The sequence below is a fragment of the Carassius auratus genome, unplaced genomic scaffold (assembly GCF_003368295.1).
Source record: "Carassius auratus strain Wakin unplaced genomic scaffold, ASM336829v1 scaf_tig00215912, whole genome shotgun sequence".
Classification (NCBI taxonomy): Eukaryota; Metazoa; Chordata; class Actinopteri; order Cypriniformes; family Cyprinidae; genus Carassius; species Carassius auratus.
In genome coordinates this window covers 1,586,122-1,613,530 of record NW_020528306.1, presented here as the reverse complement: position 1 = coordinate 1,613,530, position 27,409 = coordinate 1,586,122, and the positions used below count along the sequence as shown (strand labels likewise).

General features: G+C 38.4%; 1 pseudogene; it reads right to left on the bottom strand.

Moving 5' to 3' along the window:
• Nucleotides 1-27,409, bottom strand: part of LOC113096362 (aminopeptidase O-like) — an 80,530-nt pseudogene that overhangs the window by 39,124 nt on the left and 13,997 nt on the right.

The window sequence follows — 27,409 nt, the reverse complement described above, 5'->3', positions numbered from 1 at the left end:
CGACCAACACACAATAAATTAATTTGGATGCAAATCTCTCTATGGAAATCTGTGGTAACATACGGACATCTTTTAATTTGAGTGCCATATTGCTGAACAGACCCCCACAGAGAATGAAACAAACACAATAGAAGGTTGTAGTGCAATAGTAAGTGCACTTTAATGTGCTATCGTCATTCTTCCTTTGTGCCCAGCAGCGATGATTACAGCGAGCCATCCAACACACAGTCCACTGAGTGTGCCAGTCAGGCGGGCAGCTATTTCTGCCCGCTATTCCTGTCTGTACCATTACTACGCACTCTCTGGCCTCTCTCAATTCAGACCCAAATATAGCGCCATCAAATGGATCTGATAAGGACTCATTTTCCTGGCTCACTGCCAGCAAGCCACAAAATCACTGAAGCCATTTCACAATGGCATCAGTCCAATGGCATTTTAAATTGTTTTGGGGGTCTGTTTATTTTTGATGTTTGGTACAATATTTTGGTAGTGTGTGAAGTCTGAGAAATACAGATGTTTATCTTTGCTGTGCATAGATAATATGGACTTCAGATTTAAGATTACGAGCTAAGCAAGCATAATAGACATGAGCGGATTAATATCAGTATGAGGGTATGAGGGATATTTAATGCATTAAATAGCAATTTCTATATCAGAGTGATTTTCTGAGCCCTTTTTCTCACTCTGGATATATACAGTTCTTGAAGGGAGGGCAGGGGAGCACCAATAATCCTTTCAGCAGTCTTCTGATATCTGATTTTGTAGCTGAATCAAACCAGACAGTTATTGAAGTGCACAGGACAGACTTGCAGCTGAGCAGAACTGTGTGAGCAGTAGTTAAGTTTGCCAGGTCATTAATGAAGCAGATTTTTTTTGTTTTAATCAAATTAAGTTAAGTAGTTCATAAGTCAAACCAGTCCATTTGAGTGTCTCTAAACTACATACTTGTCAAAAGCTTCAGAGAAAAATGCAGTCTGGAGATTTATAGCGTTCATAACCCAAAGTCCTGTTATGATTTTCTCCTTTGGCGGAAGCACTTTGGCTAAAACAGTCCAAATTGATCTGTACGCCTAACGACAAATAAACCCCTTTAAAAGTCTCTGTTATTAGATTCATGTGTGTCTCCCTCAATAATGTCTGTGCCTGTGAACCCAACAGCATTAAAGAGTCTGCCGTGTATGATGTGGGCTTTAGTCTGCTCTGTAAACCTTCACAGAGTGGAAGAGAGAGAATAGAGGGGGGGACTCAATGAGGCTCACAGCACCATAATAGTGGTCTGTGAGAGCCGCCATCTACCTCGCTTATTACCAAAATGCAGCTTTTTCTCCTACCAGACAGATGTTGGAGTGCGGCGCTTACGACCAGTGAGAAATGAGATGAAGTGATGCCCGAGTCACTTCACTACGTTTTTATTTGTGATCGTTGATTTCATTTCCCATCAAATGAGGCCCGTGGAACATGACGCAGAACATGCACGGAGTCGTTTAACACAGGCCTCGTTTGAGCCTTATATGCTAACTCCCATTTAAGAAGGTGCATTTATTTGCAAATTGGTATTTAACATAAATCCAATTGGAGCTTGAATGTCACAATGTGGAAATAGTGAGGGGCAACCATATGTGATCAGTTAAAGCGATGTGGGTCTGTGTATTTCCTAACTGATGCCTTTTCCATGTGCGCTGGAAAGACAAACACAGATGGTATTTAATGACACTGATGAGATGTTGCTAGCTATTTTTCGGTGAGAAAACCACTCACGTTAAAAGCTTCAAGCCCTATTCCTCAGAGAAAAGTTCAGCTTAGGCTTTTGAGAGAATAGTGAGTGTTTGCTGATTAGAATAATCTGAATCACATAATATATTGATATCTGTGTCCCTTATGTTGAAGAAACTGTTGAAACTGTTTCCACCGGACACAAAAATCTCAGCTCAAGCAACCAGTATCATCATTCCTCCCAAGGGCCATCATTGGGACACAAGAGTCCACTAAATATTCTGACTATTGATTACTTTTTTTATTTTCTCATTTAACACAAAAGAAGATAATTTGAAGAATGTTTTTGTACAGTGGAAGTTGATGGGGTCCAAAACACACTGGGAAAGAATGTGAGCCATCCAGATTTAGAACAATATGAGTTATTAATGATGTTTTATTAAGATTTTTAGGTAAACTATCCATTTTAGCTTATGCTAAACACCACATTAAGACCCAGAGGTCTTCAGGCACATACTAAAGTGCTTCTTTGCTGGATGGAGATAAATAAAAACAGAGACCGCAGAGTTCTGCTTTCATGCACCAGGAGTGGCAGAGCCTTTTATATACATACTGTTTGTATAATGCTCTGGCTTTTAAAGGCCCTGGGTCTACACTACACTCTCTACACTATTCTCTAGTGAGCGAGTGCACCCATTTACCATATCAAATAAAAACCATCAGCTATGAGGTTTTCTGATTATGTTAGGCTTGCATAGGAAGTTAGACGCAAGAGCTCTTTTGAGAGCATGGCTTATTGCATCCTCATATAGTACAAAGAATAATGTGGAAATTCTCAGCCATGCAATTCAGAATAAAAATTCAGACACGTGTGCACAGGCTAATGCTAACACACACACATAACGTGGAATTCAGCCTCAACAACAGGAAAAATGTGGATGAACTGCCAGTATGGACCTTTCTGCCAGTGGTTTTCAACAGGTACTGTAGACTGCCTCTAAAGAGCACCTTTGTACATTGCTGGCCATTACATTTTTTTTCCAAGCAACACGTTTATTGATAACGTCTTCTATAATATACTGAAATTAAATTATTAATTTTGAACAAATTCAATTTAACACTAAAAAGCATGTATCAAACCAGGCCATGCACACTTCAAACACACCAGCACATGTGCAATGGTCAGTGGCGGCTCCAGACAATTTTGATTGGGGGGGCAATGGGGGGGTCCTGGTCTTTTCAAAGGGGGTCTCATGAAAACCAACAAAAAATACAGTGGACATGGCTAATAACTGCATATTTCTGCTACTAAACAACAAAAACACCTTTGCAATGTAAACAAATGACAGGCTACATTTGTTATTCATATCCTTCACACTGCACTTTCATGTCAGGTATATTATGCATTTTTATTGACATTGATATTTTTACATTTATTTCCAGATATTATTGAGTTTACAGGCTAAAGTGGTCTTGCTGTTGTAAACACTGTTGCTATTGTAGAAAAAATATTTGCATCACATTTAAAATATAATTATATTTTAATTCATTTCTGAATTGTTTTTATTTTTATAATGATAATTCAGAGAATGAGAAAATCTGAATAAGCCTTACCAGTGTTGTGATAATTATTTTTACGTGTTAAAAATAAATAAGTACTGTAATATAATAAAAGTTTATTCAAATAACATAAAAAAGACCAGACCCCTCGATGCCTGTGAAACTTTTCTCCCTCAAACAGCACGCTAGTGTTACTTCTACACTACAGCCTACACACAGCAATATAAACAACGTATCTGCATGTTCTCACATCACATCGTTCTTGTAAAATAATAATAAGTAAATAAACACCAAAATAACTTCGCTGAGAATGAAACACCACTTACCAGCTGCCACAATGTTGAAAATATCCTCTAGCAATTAAAAAATGCGAGTGCAGCATGAGGAATCTTCCGTTGGATGAGGTCATAGTCAGGTCATCATGTTGGTCATTTTATTTAAGGCTAAATTATTATTAATAAATTGTACTAATATTATGATTGGGCGTGGGCAGGCATTCACAAAAGTTTATGTTATTACAAAAAAAAAAATGGAGGAAATTTTGCTTTGACAAAAGGGCACTTAAGGGGCAAAGGAGCAGGTGCTCAAGTGAACCGGTTCTTTCGGACAATTCGATCAAATAAACCAGCTGAAAAAAGAAAGGTTCACCGGTTCTTTTGCGCTCGATGTAATGCCGTCATTGGCGATGATTGCCCTTCATTCAAGCCTTTGGTTTACCCGCGCTTATAACATTAGCACAAAATCAGTTCAGAATCAATCGCCAAAAGAATCAGTTCGGTTCAGATGCGCTCTGTGTCAGTCTGCTTCACGATGAATCACGCATGCGCAGTAATCTCAGCTCATCGGTTCTTGAATCGGACGCGTCCGACAGAAACGGTTCTCGGTTCAGTGTATGAATAAATATCGAAATAATTATTATTTATTATTGTTCTGCGTAGTTTGAAGAGAAACATTTTTGGATCTTTATCCCGAATATATATAATTTTTAATCAGGAAGAGGCTGGGGGTCAAATGGGGGGTCAAGGCATTTTTTGGCAGGGTCTTGAGACCCCCCAAGACCCCCCCTGGCGCCGCCGGTGGCAATGGTTAGGCTTTCATAACACAAGGAAGACATCCAGTTGGCGATACTGGTTACAGCTTTGAGTTGATCTGCATCTGACTTTGAAGTTTAAATACATTCAAACTTGAAATAACTTTTCTGGTTAAATGATTGCATGTTGTATAAATTCCTCTGAAGTGAGGAATGCAAAGTTTAGTGTGTGTGTGTGTGTGTGTGTGTGTGTGTGTGTGTGTAATAAAAAGCACATGACTTCATGGTTTATTCTCCACAGCCTCTGCCCTTCACTTGCTCCTCCGCAATTGGACATGGACCCTGGATCATTCCCACACATGCAGACAAGACACACTCTCTCTTCTCACCCATGTCCACACACACTCCTACATGACATAAAAACAAATTTGCAGTAAAAAGTACTTACTAACAAAACTTGTTTTCAAATTTATTTCTTACTTTCATTGGAAAACGGTTGTAGAAATCGTACAGAATTTACTTGAGTTTGGACATTAAACATTAAAAATGTACAAAACTTTACTTCATTCAAGATACATTATATATTAATGTATGACATTTAATTCAAGATATATTATACAAATGTTATGGCTATGATAAATGTATAAATTCAATATTTTACTGAAAAACTGAATAAAACTGATTCAAAAATTATATTTATTATTTTTAGAGAATATGTATTTATTTTCACACATTCAAAATTTTGGAATCAACGCATAATAATGGATCTTGTTTTAATAGTATTTTAATATTAAAATCAAACTATACTTATTGAGAAAATATGATATGATACGATGTATTTGCATGTGTCTGTATGTGAGGCACTATCCTGCCAATATCAGCAGTAGCTCCTTTATATTCCTGTATTTTCCCTCATGTGCAGTTAGCTCGTGAGAGGAATGAGTCAGAAGTAATAGAGGAGACCTCCCCACCTCTTCCCTTTAAGGAGGGGCAGCGAGTGAAAAGGTCAGTCTTGTTTTGCTTTTGTTTATGGATCTTTCCGTTTGTTGTTTGTCATGGATCTCGCTGAACTGAGCTTGTCTCTAATAACAGTACAAAAAAGATTCCAGCCCTGGCAGTCACACGTAACCGCACATTTTTGGATTGACTTGTGCACTGTCTGATGCCAAAATATTCACTAAATGCAGACAACCCCCCCCCCCCCCATCCCAAACACATACACACAACTTCAGACATTAGAACTGCAGTCTGTCATTTTGTGCTCTCGGGTATTTAGAGAGGATCTGGATTGAGGGGCCTACTTCCTTTACCTCTTCCTCCATATCCATAAATCAGCTTTGGGTTCAGGATGCCGTGAACAGAAAAAAACTTCAGGGAAAGAGTGAGTTTGAGACCTTGAGGAACAGAAGGAAGCAGGTCATGGCAATCAAGCACTCTGTAGGACATCTCTATGCACGGTAGAAAAAGATAAACCTGTAAAGTGCCATAAATTACCGCAAAAATATTGAACAGGCCACAGGAACAACCATTTGGCTATGTGGAGTAACAGCAATGTCAGCACACAACAAGAATTTGGATTAGGCTCAAAAACATTGTCCCGCAAGGAACCGCTTTCATCTACATTCCAGCGAACATTCAAAAGAGTACATGACCGTATAAAACAAATGCCGAAAAAGGAATTGAAGAAATAACCAATGAAGAATAGATAAGGAGTTCAGTGTATCTGTGTGTCACTATGGTTTCAGGCTCTGCGGTCTAAGGGAAGGATTATGCTATTCATGAATGTGACCTTATTTTCAGACAACCCAGCATTCCTTTCTTTGACACTGAATATACAAAGAAAGATTTCACAAGAGCCAAACCTCAGAGCATTGAGGAACTTCATATAGCATCTAGCCATTTAGAGTACCTTTTCCCAAAATCGAAAGTACAGTATGGCCTAAACTGGCAGCAGTATGGCCTAAAGGGCTTAGCCCATATAATGAGGGGTTGTGGTGCGGTGGTTAAATGAGAGTGATTCAAATTTGAGTCTGGCTCGCATTTAATTTTACTGATCATTTCCTTACTACCCCTAAAAATAAAAGTGGTCAAATGGTCAAAAAAATACATAAAAACTGGGCTGGTAACTGAAAGATCATGGTTTGAGCCATGAATATAGCAATTGTGACAATTTTGAGAGAATTAATTCCAGAGGAACTGTTCCCGTAGTACATTCCTGTAGCCCAATTGAACAGACACTACCAATGCCACTCTTACAGGTACAATTCCCAGGAAAGCGCATAAACTATCATTCAGTTTTTAGGGGCAGTAAATAAAATGTATAATGCTTTGTGTGTGTGTGTGTGTGTGTGTGTGTGTGTGTGTGTGTGTGTGTGTGTGTGTGTGTGTGTGTGTGTGTGTGAGAAAGAAATTTATACTTTTAGTCAGAAAGAACACATTGCATTGATCAAAATTGTCAGTAAACACTTTACACATAGTAACATACCACGGCCTGTCATGTGATTTGATAGAAAGGCTGCATGTGCTGCTGAAAGAGACAACTGGCACTGTTTAATGTGTTTGAGATGTGCTATCTTCCTGAATGCATAACTTACATTTCACAGGTATATTCTCCATTTGTAAATGTTAGAAAGCCATGGAAATATTTCAATTTTTCTGTCAGAAGTGCATGAGCCTTGTGGGATTCTCGGCTAAACTTCACTTCAGTGAACGAGAGCCGCCGCTCGCATGCACACCAAACACACAGAGCTCAATTAAATAGGAGCGCAATAATTCTGACTAAAAAAATATACATTTTGCTGAAATATTTGTAGTTGGAAAATAAATGTGACCTGGATAATCAATCAACCATGTCTTAATTAGATTCAGGAGCACATAAGCTATATTATCAACACTGCCCTGTGCCTGTATAAAATACCTTAAGCTTAAACTGCTACATTATATTTCTCATCAGCGAAAGTAACACCATGGCGCAGGTAGACTACTTCACACACGCATCTCTTTCTTGCTCAACAGTTAAATTAATTAAATGCCATAATTCATATAAATGTAATCTTACTGCACTACTTAATATATTTGTCTGCTCTATCTTATTTAAAACGAATATAATGCTACATCTTACAAGATGTAACTGACAAAAATAACTGTCATTTTCATCGTTCCGGTCAAATATTGCAGCGCAAATATTATTAATATCTTTAATATGTGAATGCTGGAAATAACTTCTTCGTTTTCGCCTTTAATGCACAGCTAGCCGCTGATTATCCCTTACGTATAATATAATATAATATAATATTATAAATGTACTTTTTGGATCTGGTCTACTAAAGTAGTGACTTTCAAACAGGACACCTGTTGCTCAATGCCAATATTTCACCATGTATAATGTTTAGCAACCAAGTGGGAGGCTAGATAATGTATGAGACCGTACTAGAGGTCGGTCCCTCTGTCTCTGTGATTAGCTGGTGTAGACAGGCTCTCTCATTAGCTTGGCTTTGGATGAAAATGGAGCAAAATGAAGCTCATTATCACAAAGCGTAACTAATATAGCACAGCAACTCCCTAAACACGCACACACACACACACACACACACAAGCTCAAATAGGAGGCAATAAAACTTTATTCTTTTCCGCTCCAAAACCTTCATTTCACATTAAAGTGACCCTGATCTCAGTCTGAGGTTAGTGGGGGGTGTCTGGACCTGAACTGTGCCAATTACCTATGATGTAATTACCAATGAGAGAGCGTTCGTTGCACTGCCTGTAGGGCCCACATGCTCTCCTCTCGCCCCTCAGTCGCTTTAAGGGCACAACCTGAGCTTGATTTATGGGTGAGCTGAGGATGGGATGCCTGCTTTTGAAGTCCATGAATGTGCAATATAAAATACACCTGGAAAGAGCCAGGGGCTCCTACCGCCTTACATGAGCAGGGGGTGGGGAGGTGTACGAGTGGAAGGGGGCATGAGGAGAGGAGGGGTCACCAGTGTTTCCTTTCAGGTTGGCTTTTATGGCACTACTTCAAACAATCGCTGACTCTCTCTCTTTCTCCCTCTGTCCCCGCCCTGGTCATTTTACACAGCCAACTGGACTGTAATTGGTCTTTCTTCTCTTTCATGGGCCTGTCTCTCTCTATATACACCTCCCATCACTGTTCTCTGAAGTTACATGTAACAAATCTGTCAATTCGCCAGGTGCCAGAAAGACTGAGCTTCAGAGAGCTTCATACTCGTTCAGAGAGGTGTGGTCTGGGAAGGTTTCACAGCTAACCGCTGTAAAAAACATGTTCAAAAATATTTTTTTTATATGATAAATACAAATGGGGGAAGTCGTGGCCTATTGGTTAGAGAGTTTGACTAATAACCCTGAGGTTGTGGGTTCGAGTCTCGGGCCGGCAATACCACGGCTTAGGTGCCCTTGAGCAAGGCACCAAACCCCCAACCGCAGCATAAATGGCTGCCCACTGCTCCGGGTGTGTGCTCACGGTGTGTGTGCGTTCACTGCTGTGTGTGTGCACTTTGGATGGGTTAAATGAAGAGCACAAATTCTGAATATGGGTCACCATACTTGGCTGCATATCACATCACTTTTTATTTTTAAATCAGTGAGCGCATACTTCACTTCACTTACAAGTGGCACAAAAATAGAGAAATCATTCCATCCTTCGTAAGTAATAGGGTCCAAAAAGAACAAAAGAACTTGTTTATTTAAACAAGAAAAAGTCTTACGGTTAGGATTTATAACCATTTTAAGTAAAAGTGAATATAATTGTTTTAATTGCATGTAATTTATTTTGGAATTATTACAAATCCTAACTTCTAGCTTTAAAATGATTATATATGATTATATTATATTATTAAAATTAAAAAAAAAGTTGTAGAATTTTGTATCATTTAAAAAAGCAGTTATGACTTAAAATGAAGAACATTATATAGTTTTATCCTAACTTTTGTTAAATTATCCAAAATACTTATAATATCTAGAATTCAAGAAATTTTATATTAGACTTTCATTTCTTTTTCTTTCATTTTTAATAATATAATTTAAATCTAAGAAAGGATTTTGAATAACTTAAAACAAAGAAAAGTTCAGACATAAAAAAGAACATTTATATATAGCATTATTCGTCAGAACTTTGTTTTAATTTTTTTTAGTGATCTTAATCCTAAAATAATATAATATACTATGTTTTAACTAAAAACAAATATAATATGCCATGGTCTGTCGGAATACTCAATCACTATACCTTGGTACACCACGATACTTTCAGTAAGGGTTAACAGCTTCAGATGGTAGCAGCTGTAAAATGTGACACTTAAGAATGTCCTTTCACAAAGACATATTCAGACAGAATAGCCTCTTAGCTCCAGTCACTGACACAAATATACACACCTACCACAAAAACATGATCTTGAGGCAGACATTACCTCAGTGCAGAAACTTGAAGATGACATAACTGAAATCACACTAGATGAAACACGCAAGACACACACACAGAGGAGTTTATGAACCTAATTCTGCCATCTGATTGGTGAACATACTTTAATAGAGGCTCGACCGCACTGTTTGGTGCACAGCCAGTCGGCGTGCAGATTCCACATGTGCATGGGTTTCAGCGAGACAAACTGTTTGACAATTTGGGTGAAGACTTACAGAGGAATCTGTATACACGTATGCACAACTTAGAAGTTTCGATAAACACAGAGAGAAAAAGAATACACAAAAACATCATGCTCATGCACACGCATAAACTCATGCAGAGTGAGCAACAGGTATCTTCCCTGGCAGCTAAACCTAAAAGGAGTGACTCACGGCCATCACATTGCTATTTCAGATTGTGCCTTGATTTTTTTCTGTTGTTGGCTGGCCAAGAGGCAGACACATGAGATGGGTGTATGTGTGAGCCCTTTTCCAGCATTCAATATCCTGCAGTACATCATCAGCGTACGAAAATCTGATAGCCCTGCTTCACAACAAAACTATGTTCAATCTTGAGCGATTCTTAAACAGCAACTTGAGAGGAACAGAAGTCGGATGACTTCGTTAGGCATGATTAAGCAAAACTACGGACGTTTCCTAATCTGGAGTGACCAAACTGAAGTGGAAATTATTAGGAAGAGATGTAGGGAAGGCATACGGGTGGGATGAGATCTATTTAAAGCCTGCTTGGCGGGGTCTTACCTCTTTGAAGTTAACCTTGGGCCCTGCTCTTTTCCGCTTGCTGCCCTTTCCACCAGAGCCACTGAAGTGAATCCATTTTGCAACCTGCGGAAGAGGAGGCAGAGGAGGGCGGGAGAGAAAGAGAGAGAGAGAGAGAAGGTGTGAGAGACGAAGACATCATAAAGTACCTGCCGCACAACATTTTCACTTAGTAGTGAAATAGTTAAACATGATGCACTTAGCACATGCAAGCTCGATTCAATCGTTTCTGAGCTGAAGGACGTCATTCAAACTCACTGAAAGACACTAAATACAAAACATCAGGGTAAAAATCCTTCACTTCACACTTCACAAATCAAAAAAAAAACCTTCCAACAGTGTGATTTCCTCTCTTAGCCACTGAGTGATGCTCCAGGTACAAGTAATAGCAAATGCTACCCACAATTACACAATAAAGACGGTTCAAACCACAAACATCCTCAAAGACATTCTCAGAACAGAAGATCTACAGTTGTAAAAGTTACCGAGACCTCTTGAATGAAGCATACGAAGTGCTACAGGTCATATAGTAAAGAACTATCAATCTGCAAAGGAAGTAAGATATAAACAGGTGCTCAATGGGAGCTTTAAGAGTTAAAAGAAGTGCTCTACCTCTCCTTTGACTTCTTGCACCGCTGGAGTCCGCAACCATTCTGAGCAGGCGTCCCTCAGCCACTGAACAAGAGGAAGAGATCAGCAGAATGTTGAGTGGAGAGAGAGAGAGAGAGAGAGAGAGAGAATCACTTGTTCCTTGAAAGGAACTAACCACTCAACACAGCAAGCTCTGCGACCAGGAGCTCGAGTCTGAAATAGAGGACAAAATCCCCTCATTAATTTGAAATGAAGTTCTCCTCTAAAGATCCTCGCTTGCGACTCCTGCAAGATCTTCTGCACGCTCGCACTGCACTTAACCTTATTAAAGCTCCCACTGTCGGCGCACTGAATACCTTCCCTCACTGAGAGAGGGAGGAAAGAGAAAGGAGGGGAGCGAGTGAGAAAAGGAGGAGGCAGAGAGATGAGGAGTGCATGTGGAGGAGCAGACGTCAGTAGCAGCAGTAAAAGGTCTGGGAGCGAGGCTTCACTGTAATCAACAGCGTTGACTCCCCGTGCACCCAGAGGAGGGGCCGTTTGTCTCTCTCTTTGTCACACACACCCAAGCATGAACACACACTTTTCTCACGGGGCCGCTGCTTTCAGAGGGACTGTCTCTTTAAAACTGATGAGCCGTGTGTGCGTAGAGGTGTGTAAACACAAAGGCAGGATCTCACAGAAAGGCTGACATTACCTCTCGCAGGTAATAAGAAACATGGGAGATAAGAGGAGCAAAAACAGACCCAATGATGTCCCCTATCCATCATAAAATAGTCAAGTAACAAGATTAGGTATTACTATATACATATACTGTACCATAATACATCTGCTCTGAAAATATTTTTGTTATCAAGTTGAATTTTTACACCTCTTCTAGAGAAAGTGAGTGTTGTGGTTGGACACCAAGGCATTGCTTGTGATCGATTGGTTGCTAGAGGGTTATTGACTGGCTCAGGTAAAAAGAGCCCACATCTACAGGTCCTGTTCAGACAGGCAGCTAAATTTTGCTTTGCAAAAATTTGCAAAATCTTTCTGTCTATCTGACCTAAAGCGTTGTAGTTTTGTAACTTGAACCCGGGTTATCAAAGTTCTATGATTCAGATTTTCTTTGAGTCTATTTTGCAATAGTTTCTCGCTATAAGGGTTAGTTTTATTCCTTATTTAATTTTGTGTATGTTTTTTATTTTTGTTTTTTGCTTCCAAAGATATTGTGTTAAATAATATAATTTACATTTTGTAAAATGTGAAAATGTTATAATATATCATATAAAATAAATGTTTGTAAAACTAAACTTAGTTTTAATTAATCATTTAATAATTAAATGATTAATAAAATTTTTGTTTGAAGTTTTGAAGTCATAAAAACATTTTCCAATTACAGTATAATAGTTTTAACTTTATTTCGGTCTACAGAAAAAAAAATCTGGCTACAAATAATTATGAAAAGTCAGTCTATAAATTTTTCCATCCGTTTATTGTCCGCTAGGCGAAATTTGTAATTAAGATTGCTTAGAGATGTAGCACACCTCTCCTCAACAAAGTGCATCTTTATGTGCATGCATGACTTTATTAGCCCCTCTAAGAGTTAAATAAATGTATTTTTGTTTCCCCAAGAGAAAAGAGAAAAAAGTCTGTGAAATGTGTGCGTGTCTATATATGTGTGTTTATTGACTCTTGTGCACTTTCGGGAAAGGAGAGTGGGCAGAGCAGAATTTGACTCTCGAGCTTCAAACTGCCATTGTTAACTTGGATACCACACATAGCAGTTTTACGGCCCAGATTGCCTGGTTCATTCCCGGCACAGCCAGGCCTTTGTGCGCCTGCAAGACACTGCAATCAGCCCCCTCTCATTGCCAAACTCGTAAAGTAGTTACACAAACACACTTGCAAACTCCCATCTCACACACGCTGACGGTATATACGGTAAATGTATTATTTCTGTATTAGTACGTCTGTACGAACTCCTAAACATGGCGTGCTCAGAACTAAATTAGTGTTGAACAGTTAACAGTGGGATGTTGCCCTTGTGTTGGCGGCACAATACTAGTGATGACAGACGTGCTAACTGCTCTCACAGCTCTCTGTCTGAACTTGAGAAGTTTATTTTTATTTTTTATATTTTCTCATCTGTCAAATGATCTGTTCCTTGTTACTTTATTAATACTCATTCCTGGTCTTATTGTGCTTGATATGATTCATTGATGAACAAAACCGATTCATCTTTGTAATCATTCATCAAAATCAAATAACTTTCTTTTAGGTCAACCACATGCTACAAAGCTGAAGGTCGTCACCTCTGCACAGTTAAAGGCCGAGCTTATTGTTTTCAGTAGTGTTAATACACAATTTACACAACTAAAAGCAAACTACTATATGAACAACAATTATTATACATTAAATAAGATTATTCCCCTCGCCAACTGTAATTATGATTGTAAATTTCTAATTTTCAGTCAAATTTCATACACAGAGCAACACAAGTGCTGATTTATGAACGCGTGTCAACAAATAACACAAAGGATTGGCTTACAGACGATTATTTACACCGATTGGCACAAAAAATGTTGATGAGACAGCAGTTGGGCAGACATGGGATTTCATTAGCTGTTGCTCATTGCTACTCTTTTGCTAGCGAGTTTGTCACTCATATACATTTTTTTTTTCCTCAAACAGATTTTTTTCATCTTTTTTTCTTAACAAAAAAAGATGCTTTCCTGCACTACATTTTGTGTTCTAGTTTAATACAATCGTGCACACAAACACACTCAAACAAAAAGAGCTGGACAAAGATACACTTTCAAACCCATCCCTCAAACACACACATACACACACACACCCAGTTCCTCTTTTGAGTGATAAAATAACTGGATATGAGCTTGCACCTGATCGCTATGGTGGCACTAGATTTTTGTAAAACACAAAAGGTATTTTGAAAAATGATTTCTTGTACATTCAGTGAAAGTCAAATTTAAATCCAATGTGGTTTTGGAAGAAATTCATACAGGTTTGGAAGAAGATAAGTCAACTATCCTTGTTTTTTAAGAAGTTCTAAATCATGTATGCTTCGTGAAGAAGGCAAAACCAAAATATAATGTAATAAACTACAAACTTTAAATATAAAACAAATCCAAAGTGGTGGAGAAAGCGGGAGAGATGTTGATTAAACATTTTAAATAAAATATTGAATTCATTATTCAAAATTATTATTAAAATAGATCAGTATATTTTTAAATTGATTATTTTAAACATTATTTGTATGCATTATGTATTTATAGAGCATTACGCTTTTAGCTTAGCAACTTGCTAACATCAAACTCAATTGAAATCAACAGCAAGCCAAGTCTCGTGAGTGGAGTGCTACTTGTAAGTTGCTAAATGCTATCCTTATCTGTCCAACGAGGTTCTATGACATCTAGGATACTTACTTAGGATACTACTGACTTAGAAGCCCCCATCCTATTTAGGCAATGGGATGAGTGCTAGGTTTTGAAACAAAGTTCTAGTTCTCTTAAACCAGCTTAAATTTGCCTAATGTCTTGAACCACAGCTACTGCCATACAGGCGCACCCCAGCTAATGAACTGAAAGCTGCTTTGCTTTTCTGTACAAAAGGTACACGTTAGGGTTGGGATTTGACAGGCTGCTCTGAGCATATCCTTTCAGCATCAACCCACAGCGAGCCGAGTCAAGGAAGGTCATGAGATTCAGACTGTCCCAGCCTCAAATGTTTGCCATCTTACAAAATAGCACAATGAAAAAGAAAACGCCATTCCAATCTCATCCCGCCCTTTTGTATGTGTGTGTGTATGTGGCTGTGATTGTTTATTGTTGGGTTCAACTATTTCCTGTCATTATTTATATAGATGAACGTTTGAGAAGAACATATTTTTAAAGTCAAAGCAATGGCTTCAAACAGGAGAAAAAAACAAGGATTTTATCCAAAAGCAAAACCAGTGCTGTTCCAGTGCTGATTTTGGCAGCTACGCGTCATTAGATCTAATGGCGGCGTCAATGAAAATGGCACCGCACGTCAGTCTAGTTGGCGAATGAGTGTAAATCAAGCACAAAACTGAGACAAACTGTGCTGGAAGGGAGAGAGATGGATTTTTTAATGCATTTCTTTGAGACGTATAGACTCAGGATGGATGAACGGAAAGGCTTTTGTGGTCTTCACTGGTTATTATAAAACAAACAATTCTTAATGTAAAAAACGATCTTCATTCAACAGAGTAGATTCCACATACACAGCCTCCACAGTATTCGCTGGAATCATGATATTTTCACAACTAAATCATCGTTCAAACTGTAAAATGCTAAATCCTATATTAAACTAAAAACACACATTTACCATTTTGTATTAGTCATCAATTGTTTAAGAGCTCATGGCAGCCCAGTTTAGAAATGCTTGAGAGTTTAAATGGATCTTAAAGCAGGAGGGAAACTGCTTCTTTCATGCCATGTGTCGGTCCAGGAGAGATATATGCAAGTGCTCTATGTTTTATTGCTCAAGAGGAAATGGATTAAAAACGGTTTTACATTCTGGGTGACAGGCATGAGAGGTAACACCACTACATCTTTTACATGTTGTATAACAAGCCTGCTTTTACTCAGAGTATTTAATTTGGCTTGAAATAGATCTTAGCTTTCTTCTTCTTACCTTTGGCCTTTCAGGTGTATCTAACCAGTTTGAAAAGAAGATTTCAAGTGTGATGCCTTGTCTGAAAGAGAAAAGTGATAAATTCAGCAATTGAAATAAATCAAGGACTTTGGACTTTTAAATTCATGAAAATCTTTCAAATTTAAAAGCAACCTTAGCAAAAAGTCTAGATGCAATGCAAGTATCTGGGTTGGGCAAAGTTCAAAATTGAGAATTTGGCACCTTTTCAATTCACAAGTTGGCACTGGCCACATGGCACATGCCATTAAACTGGCCACATGCCACAGGATGTTGAACTGGAAGGACAGGAAGAGGAATTACTGAATTGCAATTAAAAAATACAACATATGGTTTAAAGGGGTCATATGATACAATTTCAAGTTTAACTTTATCTTTGGAGTGTTACAAGCTGTTCCTGATTAGATAAGATCCCTAAAGTTGCAAAGACTAAAGTCTCAAACTCAAAGAGATATTCTTAATAAAAGTTTAGACTCGTTCACGCCCTCCTAAAACCCCTCATTTAAACATGTCCCCACATGTCTACGTCACAATGTGGGAAGATTTGCATAATGCCACCCAAATGTTCAAGCAAAGAAAGAAGGGGTAACTTTGATTCTCGCTGTTGCCATCGGCAGCATGTTGTGGAGGCGTTGTTTCATTAGCCCCTTTCACACTGCACGTCGGACCCGCAATATTCCCGTAACATTGCCTGGTCGCCTTCTGTGTGAAAGCAACCACGTCCCGGAATTGATTACCGAATCGAACCCGGGTCGGGGACATAGTAACATTGCGGTAATCGATCCGGAACGAGCGCTGTGTGAACAAAAGCCAGATCTAATTCGGTATCGAAGTGATGACGCGCGTTATCGCGCGACTCTTTTACCGGCTGTTTTGAAGGAAGATCAACATTCGCGACGAAAACATATGTGCAAACTGTAATGAAGCAGAGATCAGTTAGTTCCTCACTTTCCGCGCTGACGCAGAGATCGTTTGCTTGCTTCAGTTAAAGTATAACGTTCCAAGCGTTGTCGACTCGTACATTACACGTCACGCGCTGATGTCACGTGTCGTTACGGGATCTTCTGGGGTTGTGTATGAAAGCACGCACATATACCGGGTCATCACTGGCAGTGTGAAAGTGCCAAATCTAGCGACCAGGGAACAATTACAGGAACACTTTACCCCTGTATTTGCCGGAATGGCAGTGTGAAAGGGGCTATTGTGAAAGTGAAAAAACTTAGTTTGGCCTTCCAAAAGAGGACATAACTGTTCCGGAACAGTTTATCATAAATATTCAAATGTGTGCAGCCCATTTTATGGAGGACTGTTTTCTGATCCTGGGAGAGTAGACTGCAGTCCCGGCTGTTCTGACTCACAGCCTGTAAGTACGTTTACATATTTAAAGGATTTGCCACTGATGATTCAAATGCAAGTTTTGAGCAGTGTAGAGTAGCGCTTGTTTCTCCGATCACAAATGCAGACATGGTTTTATGTTTATGCGGGGCGATGCAACACAACGTGTAAAAACGTGTAATTATGTCCCCACTGGATTCAACAAATGGCTTGTTTGTAATGGGTTTTATTGTTTTTATCTTGTTGTGCCAGTGTTCTGACCGGGAGACGCATCACAGTATGGCAAGTGGCATAACAGTTCCATCACACACTTGAGGCATTCAGCCGATGACAACGCACTGGATAGCTGGCCAATCAGAGCACACCTTGCTCTTCAGACGGATGAGCTTTGTAAAAAACTATGCATTTCAAAAAGGTGGAGAAACAATATTGTATAGTAGGAGACCTCCCAGTGCTTTCCCATTTTTCTCCTATTTGGGAAAAGTTTGGGGTTCAAATTGTGGATGAATAAGGGCATGATTAGATTTGAACTCTGAATGGTGCATAACCCTTGTGACAACAGAGTACAGATTTACTTTTCTTTTCTCCTCTCAAAGTATTTTTCTCTGGCTGTAATTGAAGTCATTCCCCACTCACTTCATATCCATCTTGTTAACATGCAAGAGTGCAGACACATGCATGCACTCACACACAAACACAAAGCACATATAATCAACTGATGGACTGTCTCAGACAGGAATAACCCGTCTCAAACACATGTGGCCCTTTGACACAACAGTTGAGCACATTTAGGTGATGACAAATGAAAGGGTGGAAATTTCCATCTCAGCATCAAAGAGAGAAAAGCCCTGAGTGTCAAAGCAAATCACTAAGCTCACTGGACTGTGATTACTAAATAACAGCACTGTCATGCCACGGCGTGTTGTTGCGGAATAAAAGCAAGGCTCATTCTACAAGCAAATATGCAAATGCACGCTGAGTTGATTTAAAGGGATAGTTCACCTAAAAATGAATAATTGATGTTTATCTGCTTACCTCCAGGGCATCCAAAATGTAGGTGACTTTGTTTCTTCAGTAGAACACAAATGAAGATATTTAAGTCAAACCGTTGTAGTCAATCAAATGTATCGCCACGAGCCACAGGGTTTATTTTGGTTTTGTTTGTGTATGTATCTTTCTTTTTTTATTGTATGTTTTAGCCATGATTCCCTTTCATATATATTATAAGAGTGATAGACTGCAACGGTTTGACTTCAAAATCTCAGTTTGTGTTCTACTGAAGAAACAAAGTCACCTACATCTTGGATGCCCTGGGGGTAAGCAGATAAACATTACATTTACATTTTTGGGTGAACTATCCCTTTAATGAAGCATCAATGCTAATCCAAAGAACCTGTAAACACTTTAAGAATGTAAGAAAAAAATCTGTTCTTATTAGTCACGCTGTTATATATATGTATATTTAATACCTTCTAACTCACTTAAAAATGGAAGAATAGCTTTTGAAAGCATGCTGCATCAGTGCTCCAATGATTAATCAACACCTCTTTAAAAATGCATAATAGCAACCATAGTTTCTGGCATAAAACCTTAAGTAAAATCATAAAACATGAATATGTGAGGTCCTTCAAGTGTAAAACATGATTTGTCCCTTTGTTTCATGTATTATTTTGATGACAATACATGATAACATGACTTCATAACAAAGCTTACTGGAGTATGTTTAACAAGAAAATACTATCTCAGTCTTTTTTATTCAATGCGTTATTTGCAGTTTCTTTGTAATTATTTGTGAAACCACCCATTTAATTTATTTTTTTTGTCAGTGTAGTTACTGAAACTATAGTCAAATCTTACACTGCCCATGCAAAACTCTCCTGCATGAAGGTGTTGTGAGTGGTTTGCGGCATGTTGTTATGTCTGTGTTTGGTTGCTAGGGTGTTCTGGGTGGTTACTACGTGGTTGGTTACTGGCCTGAGCCCACCCCAAGCTTAAAATTTTAGGATTTCCTCGTCCATTTTTTTAATCCAGCATAAGAAAACTTTATTAATACCAAAAAAGGATCAAAGTAAAGCACAGGTATCTAAAACAAATTAGGTGCACATGTACTTCATTAACTGGGAGGTGGTGTACTGTAGGAAGAACAGTTGATTTGTCTTTGATTTGACACAAGGAGGCCCATCTGTGATTGTTTCACCACATCAATCTGCTGTTCCAGCGTTGTGCCGCCATGAATGTTTACATTTCTGAGAGGCAGACACAAATATTGAACGCCCTTACCTTTCAGTTTAATGCAATTCAATCAATCTTCAGCCAGTGGCTAGGCCTTAATGAGCAAATGGAGACTACACAAAACCGAAAGAGCGAAATGAGACACAGGAGAGGAGAGATGGGGGGGGGGGGATTGGTGGACATCATAGGTAATAGAGAGAAGAGAGAATGAATGAATGCAAAGAGCTGATTGTTTACAGTTTGCCATGATACCAATATTTCTGAAGCCGAAACTAAAACAGTGAAATTTCACGACTGTAGATACAAAAATACAACTCAAATCCTGAACAAAAAATGTATATTTACTAAGTTAAATAGCAAAAATAATAATTACAATTAATGTAAATAATTAAATAAAAAGTGTACTCACTACACATATTTCTCAGTTGATAAATACTGCTTGAAGCGAACAGTCATTAAAGAAGAATTGAATAAGAGCAGTAAGTGATTTTTTCCCCAGTAATGTTACGACTAACATTAACATTCTGATTCTGGATCATAAATATACGGCTGTATCTGACTGTTAGCCATGGTTTGTTTTGGATGATGGTTTTTTTCCTCACGGTAATAATGTCACAGTTTCCAGATGCTCTCAACGCAAAAACCTACTCGCGCTCGTGATTCTTCAGCTCCGCCCACACGTCACACCTCCAGCCGGTCGTGTTTTTCCGGGAAAAAACGGTACAGACTATCTTTCTCTTATTAATATAATAAAACTAAAGACTTTTTGGAGTTATGAAGGATGCAGTACTACTCTATAGGTACTCAAGATTAACAGGATATTGAGCGAAAACGAGCATTTCACCCCCCCTTTAAACAACACCTTCTCCAGACAAAGAGGGAACTTCTCCATCTTTCAAGAGTAATCTTTGTGCGAATCCGGTATTAAACTGATTGAGATTGAGGAAGTTGTCCTCAGCAAGCTGTCCTCAGCAAAATGTGCTGCACATAGTTTTACATGTGGATTATAGTTTTCGGGAACCGAGTTAAACATAAATTGTAACCATTAATCTCCAAGTACAGCGTCCCTGGGAAGCCCAAACAAAGGTGATTGGACTCCGAGATGAAAATAACAGTGTTTTGACAACATTGTGACAAACACTAACGCAGCTCTTCCTCTTCTCCGTCGGAGTGCAACAAGATCACGCCCCCTTTTTTGTGTATTCCTGTGGGCGGAGGTTAGTCAAAAAACTGTTTTAGTGACGTCATTACTGCAGGGTCTAGAGGGATGTAGTCCAAACTGGTCGTTCGATGTAGGCAATTCTGTTAAATAAAATTTCTCGCTTGACATTGAACTTTGAGCTTTAGAATTTTACAGATATTATTTATACTCTAACAACAACATTACACACTAACTAAAATTTAAAACTTGGGGTACCGAAGAACGGTACCTTTAATGACAGACCTACTGTGATACCCTCAGTCTCTCTGCACTCTCAAACTACTTTAATATTTGTATATTCTTCATCTTTACTTCAATATTGTTACACTCATTCATCATTGCATTGCTTCACATGATTATAGATCTTTCACTCATGAAGTTCACAGTTTTGTACCCTTGCCTTCTCATCAGATTTTTAAATACTATTTCACTTCAAATAAGAGTTTGTAATGTTGTGATTCACTTGTAGATAGTTAGCTTGGTTCAGTTGGTTTTTAAAATTCTAAAAAAAATACTTCAGGAACTAAAGGGGTGTTTGCCACATGGAGGTCTGGAGGTGGGAAAAAAATTATTATTTTGCAAATTCAAATGAAGTTACCACTAAAAAGCAATTATCTGTTTTCTATATTAACCAAAAGCTATATTAACTCTCATTTGGTGCTAGGTGAGTGTTAATTTTGGACCCTGAATGCAAGAAAATGTCAAAAATCTATCTCAAATCAAGTTAAGCATAACACCTTTAAGGGAATTGGTGCATTCTTTCACTAACACAAGCTGATGGAAAATGAAGGTGAGATTGAAACACTGGCCAAAATAGACAGATGCCGTCCAACAGCAACATCTAAATGAATTCTGTCTAAATGAACAGACATCCCCGTGCAGGACAAGCTCACCTGAGACGGACTGTGCTGCCCATGGAATCTTTCCACAAACACTTTGAAGAAGTGCAGGAACTTCTCCTCGCCTACCTGATCAGCCAAAAACTTCAAGAGGAAGTAGCCCTGAGAGAAAGAGAGAGAGAGCAAATCTACATTACTCGAATCTTCCAGATGTCCCTGAGGACTCTGCGCTTTGAGCTTTCAGACGTACCTTCAGATAGTGCACCTGCATGAAGGGTTTTTCTGGGTTGAGGGTAGTTTCACTACTGATGCACCAGACTCGCTCACTTCCCCTGTGTTCTCTTTACTGGGCCTGTGTGCAGATACACAAACATATGCAAAAACACAAACACCACATGAATCTGTGACTATGGTATTACAAGGCAAAGTGCTGCATCTGCAGTGCTCTGCACAGGACACTTACACTTACATCAGCATACATTAAGACCTCCTAACAATTTACTAAATGTGGAAACAATTGCATTCATGTAACCATTACATCCCTGATAGCTTCTCTGTGCGCAGCACCATAGATTACAGTAATGCTCCCTCTTTATAGCTCTTCGGTGCATACAGTAAGTGCACACTGAGATAAGTGTACGATTGTTAAGTCACGAGACACAAGGCATTTTTTTACCACTCACTTCTTTGTTTTTAACAGTTCAATAAATAAGTTCATATTGAGCATCTTACTTTATTAGAAATAATGTTGGCAGTTACATTGTGTGCATTTTTGTAATGAAACATCAATTAAATTAAAATAGTTCCAAACCAAGTCAAAGCAGAACTGCCGCTGCACATTTAGTTCCAGAATAAATCAGTGTTTTTGAAGAAATCAGTTAAATTAATGATTCAGTGACTTAACTGATCCACTATATGTATACTTCCCTACAATATAAATGCAGATTACATTTATATTACACACATTCATACTATATAGATCATACATTTCAGTGGTCACAAAGTAAGTTCATATTCAAATTAAGTACCAACTAAGAGAAAATATGATTTGGGACCCAGCCCGGATTTTGCTCCTCGATGAATTCGTGTTTTGACTAATTAGGTAGAATGAATTATTTAATGACTTGCTCATATAGACTGTAATTTGTCGCCGCCTACTCTTTGTAACCTCCATAGAGTCACTAAATCCCAGACAGTCTGTCTTCAACATCCAAACACAGATAAGCCAATCAAAATTGAGAAATGTTGAGTTACCAATGAATCATTACATAGAATATTTAAATTTGACATTTAATTTTTTCTTTTGAGGTTTTTAAGCATCAGACAGGCTTAGTTCTCACGACTCAGGCCAATGGAGTGTTTCCTTCCTATGGTCAAAGGTGCTGTAGATTGCGAGAGACAAACAGAGCTTTGAGTGCTGGGCGTCTCTGCGTGTGATGACGACCTCGGTTAAAAACTATTGATCTTCTTTGGGAGATTAACTGGTCTTGCCAATAAAAGGCTCTTGTAAAGATCTGGTCGATACTCAGGCGCCGCTAACTAGACAGCAAGTTTTTTTATACTTTTATTTTCTGGCAGACATATGGGCGTGCAGCTATATGTGTGCAGTATTTTTCTAGCCATCATAACCTGCTTTTGTTTGCTTCTTTGTGTCACAGGTTTGATCGTGATAAAGAGCAGTATGATTGATCATGCTCTAATGCCTTATCTCTGTGAGCATGTGCCCCCAGAGCAGGTCTACGCTGTCGAATTCCACAAGGAAATGAGGGAAAAGGGACAGATGTCTTCCCATATATGGAAATATAGTCTATGGAGATGAAGAAAATATATTCTGTCTGATAGTTCCACTAGTGGAGCTTATACAGAAAAACTGTAATGAACTAAATCTTCACTTTTCCTGAACAAAAAGCCGCTGTGACATTAAAGCGTTGCTATGTGGTTGCTAAGGTGTTCTAATTACACATTTCAACTCATTTTAATATTCATACGCATATGGCCCAGTTCATCCTCCAATGAAGTGTTCAGAATTTTTTTCACCAAGGCTACCAGTTAAAAATAATTCAAATGTATTACATTAATTATAATTAACCAATTATATTGTTCAACAGTCAAAATTAACAACATTAATAATTATTTAATAATTAAATGCATACATATATTAAATCAAAGATTAATGCGAACCTAAATTATTACAATATCATCAACATTGGCTGCTCATTTACATAAAACAACAACAAATAAATGTGTTAGCTGATCATGTCAACTTGCTGTTTTCAGATCCTCCTCAGAATACAGTTACAGGTCTAGTAGAGCCCAAATGGCTTCACAGCTGCCTTCTTTCTGTATTTGGGACACTTGTGCTTGTACATTATTGATGCTTACATTTGGTTCCCATCCAAAAATAAAGAGCAATGTCTTTCTCCCTTCCTCTCTCTCTCCGTCTCTCGCTGTATGGGAGAGAGTGATAAGGGTGAGCTGCTTTAAAAGGCATGCCTTATTTTTCCTGGTCACACAGGCTTTTGCATGTGTGTTTGTGGAAGTGCCCACAGCAGCCCAATGAAAAGGGTGAAAGGTATTCATCGAGCACAATAGGCAGCCTTCCTTTCCAGAAGGATGCATAGATGAACGAATAAATAAACATATTCTCAAGTGTCAAAATCAAAGAAAGTGACTAACGTTTCCCCTATGTCCACTCTTTTTGTTTGATGTCTGAGTGACTTTTTCCACAGTTGAATGAATGTTTTATGTCAGTTTAACTACATCCAGGGTGAAATAAGCTCATTTTAATAGTGGTAAAAATGGTTTTAAAAATGTCTGAATGCTAGCACAGTTTGTAGTCTATAAATATAAAACTTTCACTTTTAATATTAGTTTCTTGTTAATCTATGCAAGGAGAACAACACTTAAAACTTGTTCATACTGAGATGGATGTTCAGTGCAGAAGTTTGCTGCAATAAACACTTTAATTTGAACAGATGTGAAAAATTTTACCAAAATTTTACAATTGACCAAACTTTTTGTGATGAATGTTTGACCAGAAATAACGCACAGATGTTCAATCTTTGAAAATGCTCTAGAACTGAAGTACATGTTTATTACTTAACTAATAGTTTACGTGACATGTTTTATTCACAAGACAGGCATTTTTCCAGACTGTCTGAACATTTCATCCCTGAGATTATAGTGGGTGTGGGCCCCTCAAAGCAGAGGAAGGGCCAGACACATGCTGTCAGGTGGATCTTCAAAACCTGCTGGTATTGTGACAGCTGAATTCCTGTCAAGCTCTATCATTCTGTCACACACACACTCTCATTTTCTCACTGTTAAAAGTTAAGCAGGGTTAATCTACTCCTACCTCAAACCTACATAACCTTGAGTGATACTGTGCTCTTCATATGAGAACATTACATTACATCTCATATCAAATAACACTTATGCACTAACATGCTCCAAATTATTCTGTTCAGACTGAAATGTCACAACTATTTCAAGCTCTTGCTTAAATCTATCCTGAGAGTGCCTGACAATTTAATGGCATATACGGTTTTTAAATATACTGTTTCCAACAGAACATTAGTTAAACATTATGTCAATGCTTTGCTTTAGGACCCAGATTTTACATTGGGTTTAAAATCAATTATTGAAATGTATTAATATTACCATGAATTTGTTCTTAAACACACAAATTATTAAAGGGATAGTTCACCCAAAAATTAAAATTCTGTTATCATTTACTCACTTTCTTAGAAAATATATTTTGAAGATTGCTGGTAATCAAACAGTTGGCGGTTGCCATTGACTTCCACAGTATTTTTTGTTTCCTACTAGGGAAATCAATGGCAGCCACCAACAGAACAGCATTTTTTTTAATGGAAATCTTTTGTAACATTATAAATGTCTTTACAGTCATTTTTGATCCATTTACAGCATGACAAATGTGTGAACGAAGTGTGAAAAAAATGCATGATTGCAATTATCTCAGTAAATGTAATCTGATGTAAACAAATTGCATTTACTGACTAAAACTTGTAAGATTACTTCATAACTAAGACATGTTAGGTCTAAAACAGCTTTTAAGAGTGAACTTTAGGTTCTGTTGTGGACTGTTGTGATTGCAGATGATGGAGTAAAGAGGGGATATGGACAGAGAGACTGGCAGTTAGATGAGGAGGAAAGCAAAAAGAGAGACAGAGTGAATGAGAGACATTGTCAATCATACCTGAGGACCTGCAGCTCTTCTTCAGAGTCCAGAAACTGATCACTCCGTCTCCTCCAGCCTTCAACTGTCTCTGCTCTTCAGCCTCTCTACAACCCAGCTGAGAAAGACAAAAGAAAGCAAACAACTGTAAATGAAAACACAAACTGAGGAATGCACTTCTGATAGCATCATGTGGAGAAAGTTCAACTTCAAGGTGAAGTGAAGCTCGTCATTTCTGCACCATTAGTGTCATCAGATGGAACTAACATGCTTCCCCAAACACAAACATCAGCCATTGCTCAGACAAACAGATAGTCTCGCCCCAGAATCATGCCATTGGTTAAGCCAGTGTTGCTGTTGTCAGGCTGTTAAAGATGCTCCAACAACTGAGCGATGTTTTGATAGTGCCACAGAGCCGCAGTGTTTACACTCTTCAGGGAAATCAACCTATGAATGACCTACTGATAGCTGCCTCTGAATATTAAACTGGGATAAGAGAAAGTCACTGAAAACATCAATGAAATTACACACTCCAGCTTAAATGCTGCTTTTTGAAAAACGTATTGGAAACATTCCATTAGCACAACAATAGTTTTCAATTCAGAGCCGGCAAACACAGATTATAAATACATTCTGAATGAACTGAAGAGCTGCGTGGATGTGGAGCGCAATCACACTCCACAGGCTTGAGGTTGTGAGTCATTATTAGCTATCTCATTCTTTGCCGGATGTGAAGTGTTCCAGTTAATGCTGAAAATTTAATTTCAAACTCATTTTATACTCTCACCAGCCAGCATGCAGTGTCTTAATAGGTGTGTAATGAATTTTGGTAAACACAATGAATTAAATTTTCTTTCTTTTTTTTTTTTTTTCTTTTTTTTTTTTTTTGCTGTTAAAGAGGCAATATGAAGAAATGATTTGGAAATTACCTAAGATGTACTCAGTCTTAGATTGGATGCACATAAATAGTCAAAGATTCAACTTTGTGGTGATAACTGCTGAACGTGGCTCCAGAATACATCCTCTAAATAAGTGGCAAAACCCTCGTTGATCCATTCTTCCGTGCTCCGATGGCCAGCCCGAACCAGGAACAGGCGATTTCATGGCACAGTCTCACCCCACAGAGATTCCTCTCACCCGTTAACAAGAACACGATATGTGGACTAAAAAAACAAGAGAAATCACAGTCAGCTGATTTATTTTCATATTTTAAGAAGAAACTTGAAAAACAGATTAGGACTGAACATCATGGCTGTATTTGGTCTACTAACAAATCATTTGTTATAACATTACTGCGGGAGATGAGAACTTTGAGCTCTGATCTAGTTTTAACATGTTGTAAGACTCAGCCACCCTGAAAGAACATCAGAGTGTGGGATTTTCTCTCCTTTAGACAGTCTATCGTTAAGGAGGTGGAGCTCTCAGCCGAAATGAGGCGTTTGCTTCCAAGTGGATTTCAGAGTAGCCACCCATGCCGCACCCTTCACCAAACAATCTGGGTGCATTTGCTCATAGCGAATTACAAGATGTATAACTGTCATCGGATGTTACTGTGATAAGTTCCACTATGAAATGTGCTGAACGACAACAATGTAAGCTGGAAAAAATGTCCACTGGAAGGTAAGGCTCTCTCTTTCAACTGTGTATGAAAAGAACATTACCTCAGGATTCAGACTGCACATAAAACCAGATGAAATATGGAATTGTTTGCCTCCACACCCGAAATTACCTTGAGTGACCTTTTCAACCAGATAGCCTTGTGTGTTTCGTACAGCAAATAGGCTGTTATCAAGACCATGTTCCAAACAAAGTTCCTATGATTCAGGAAAAACAAACCCGTT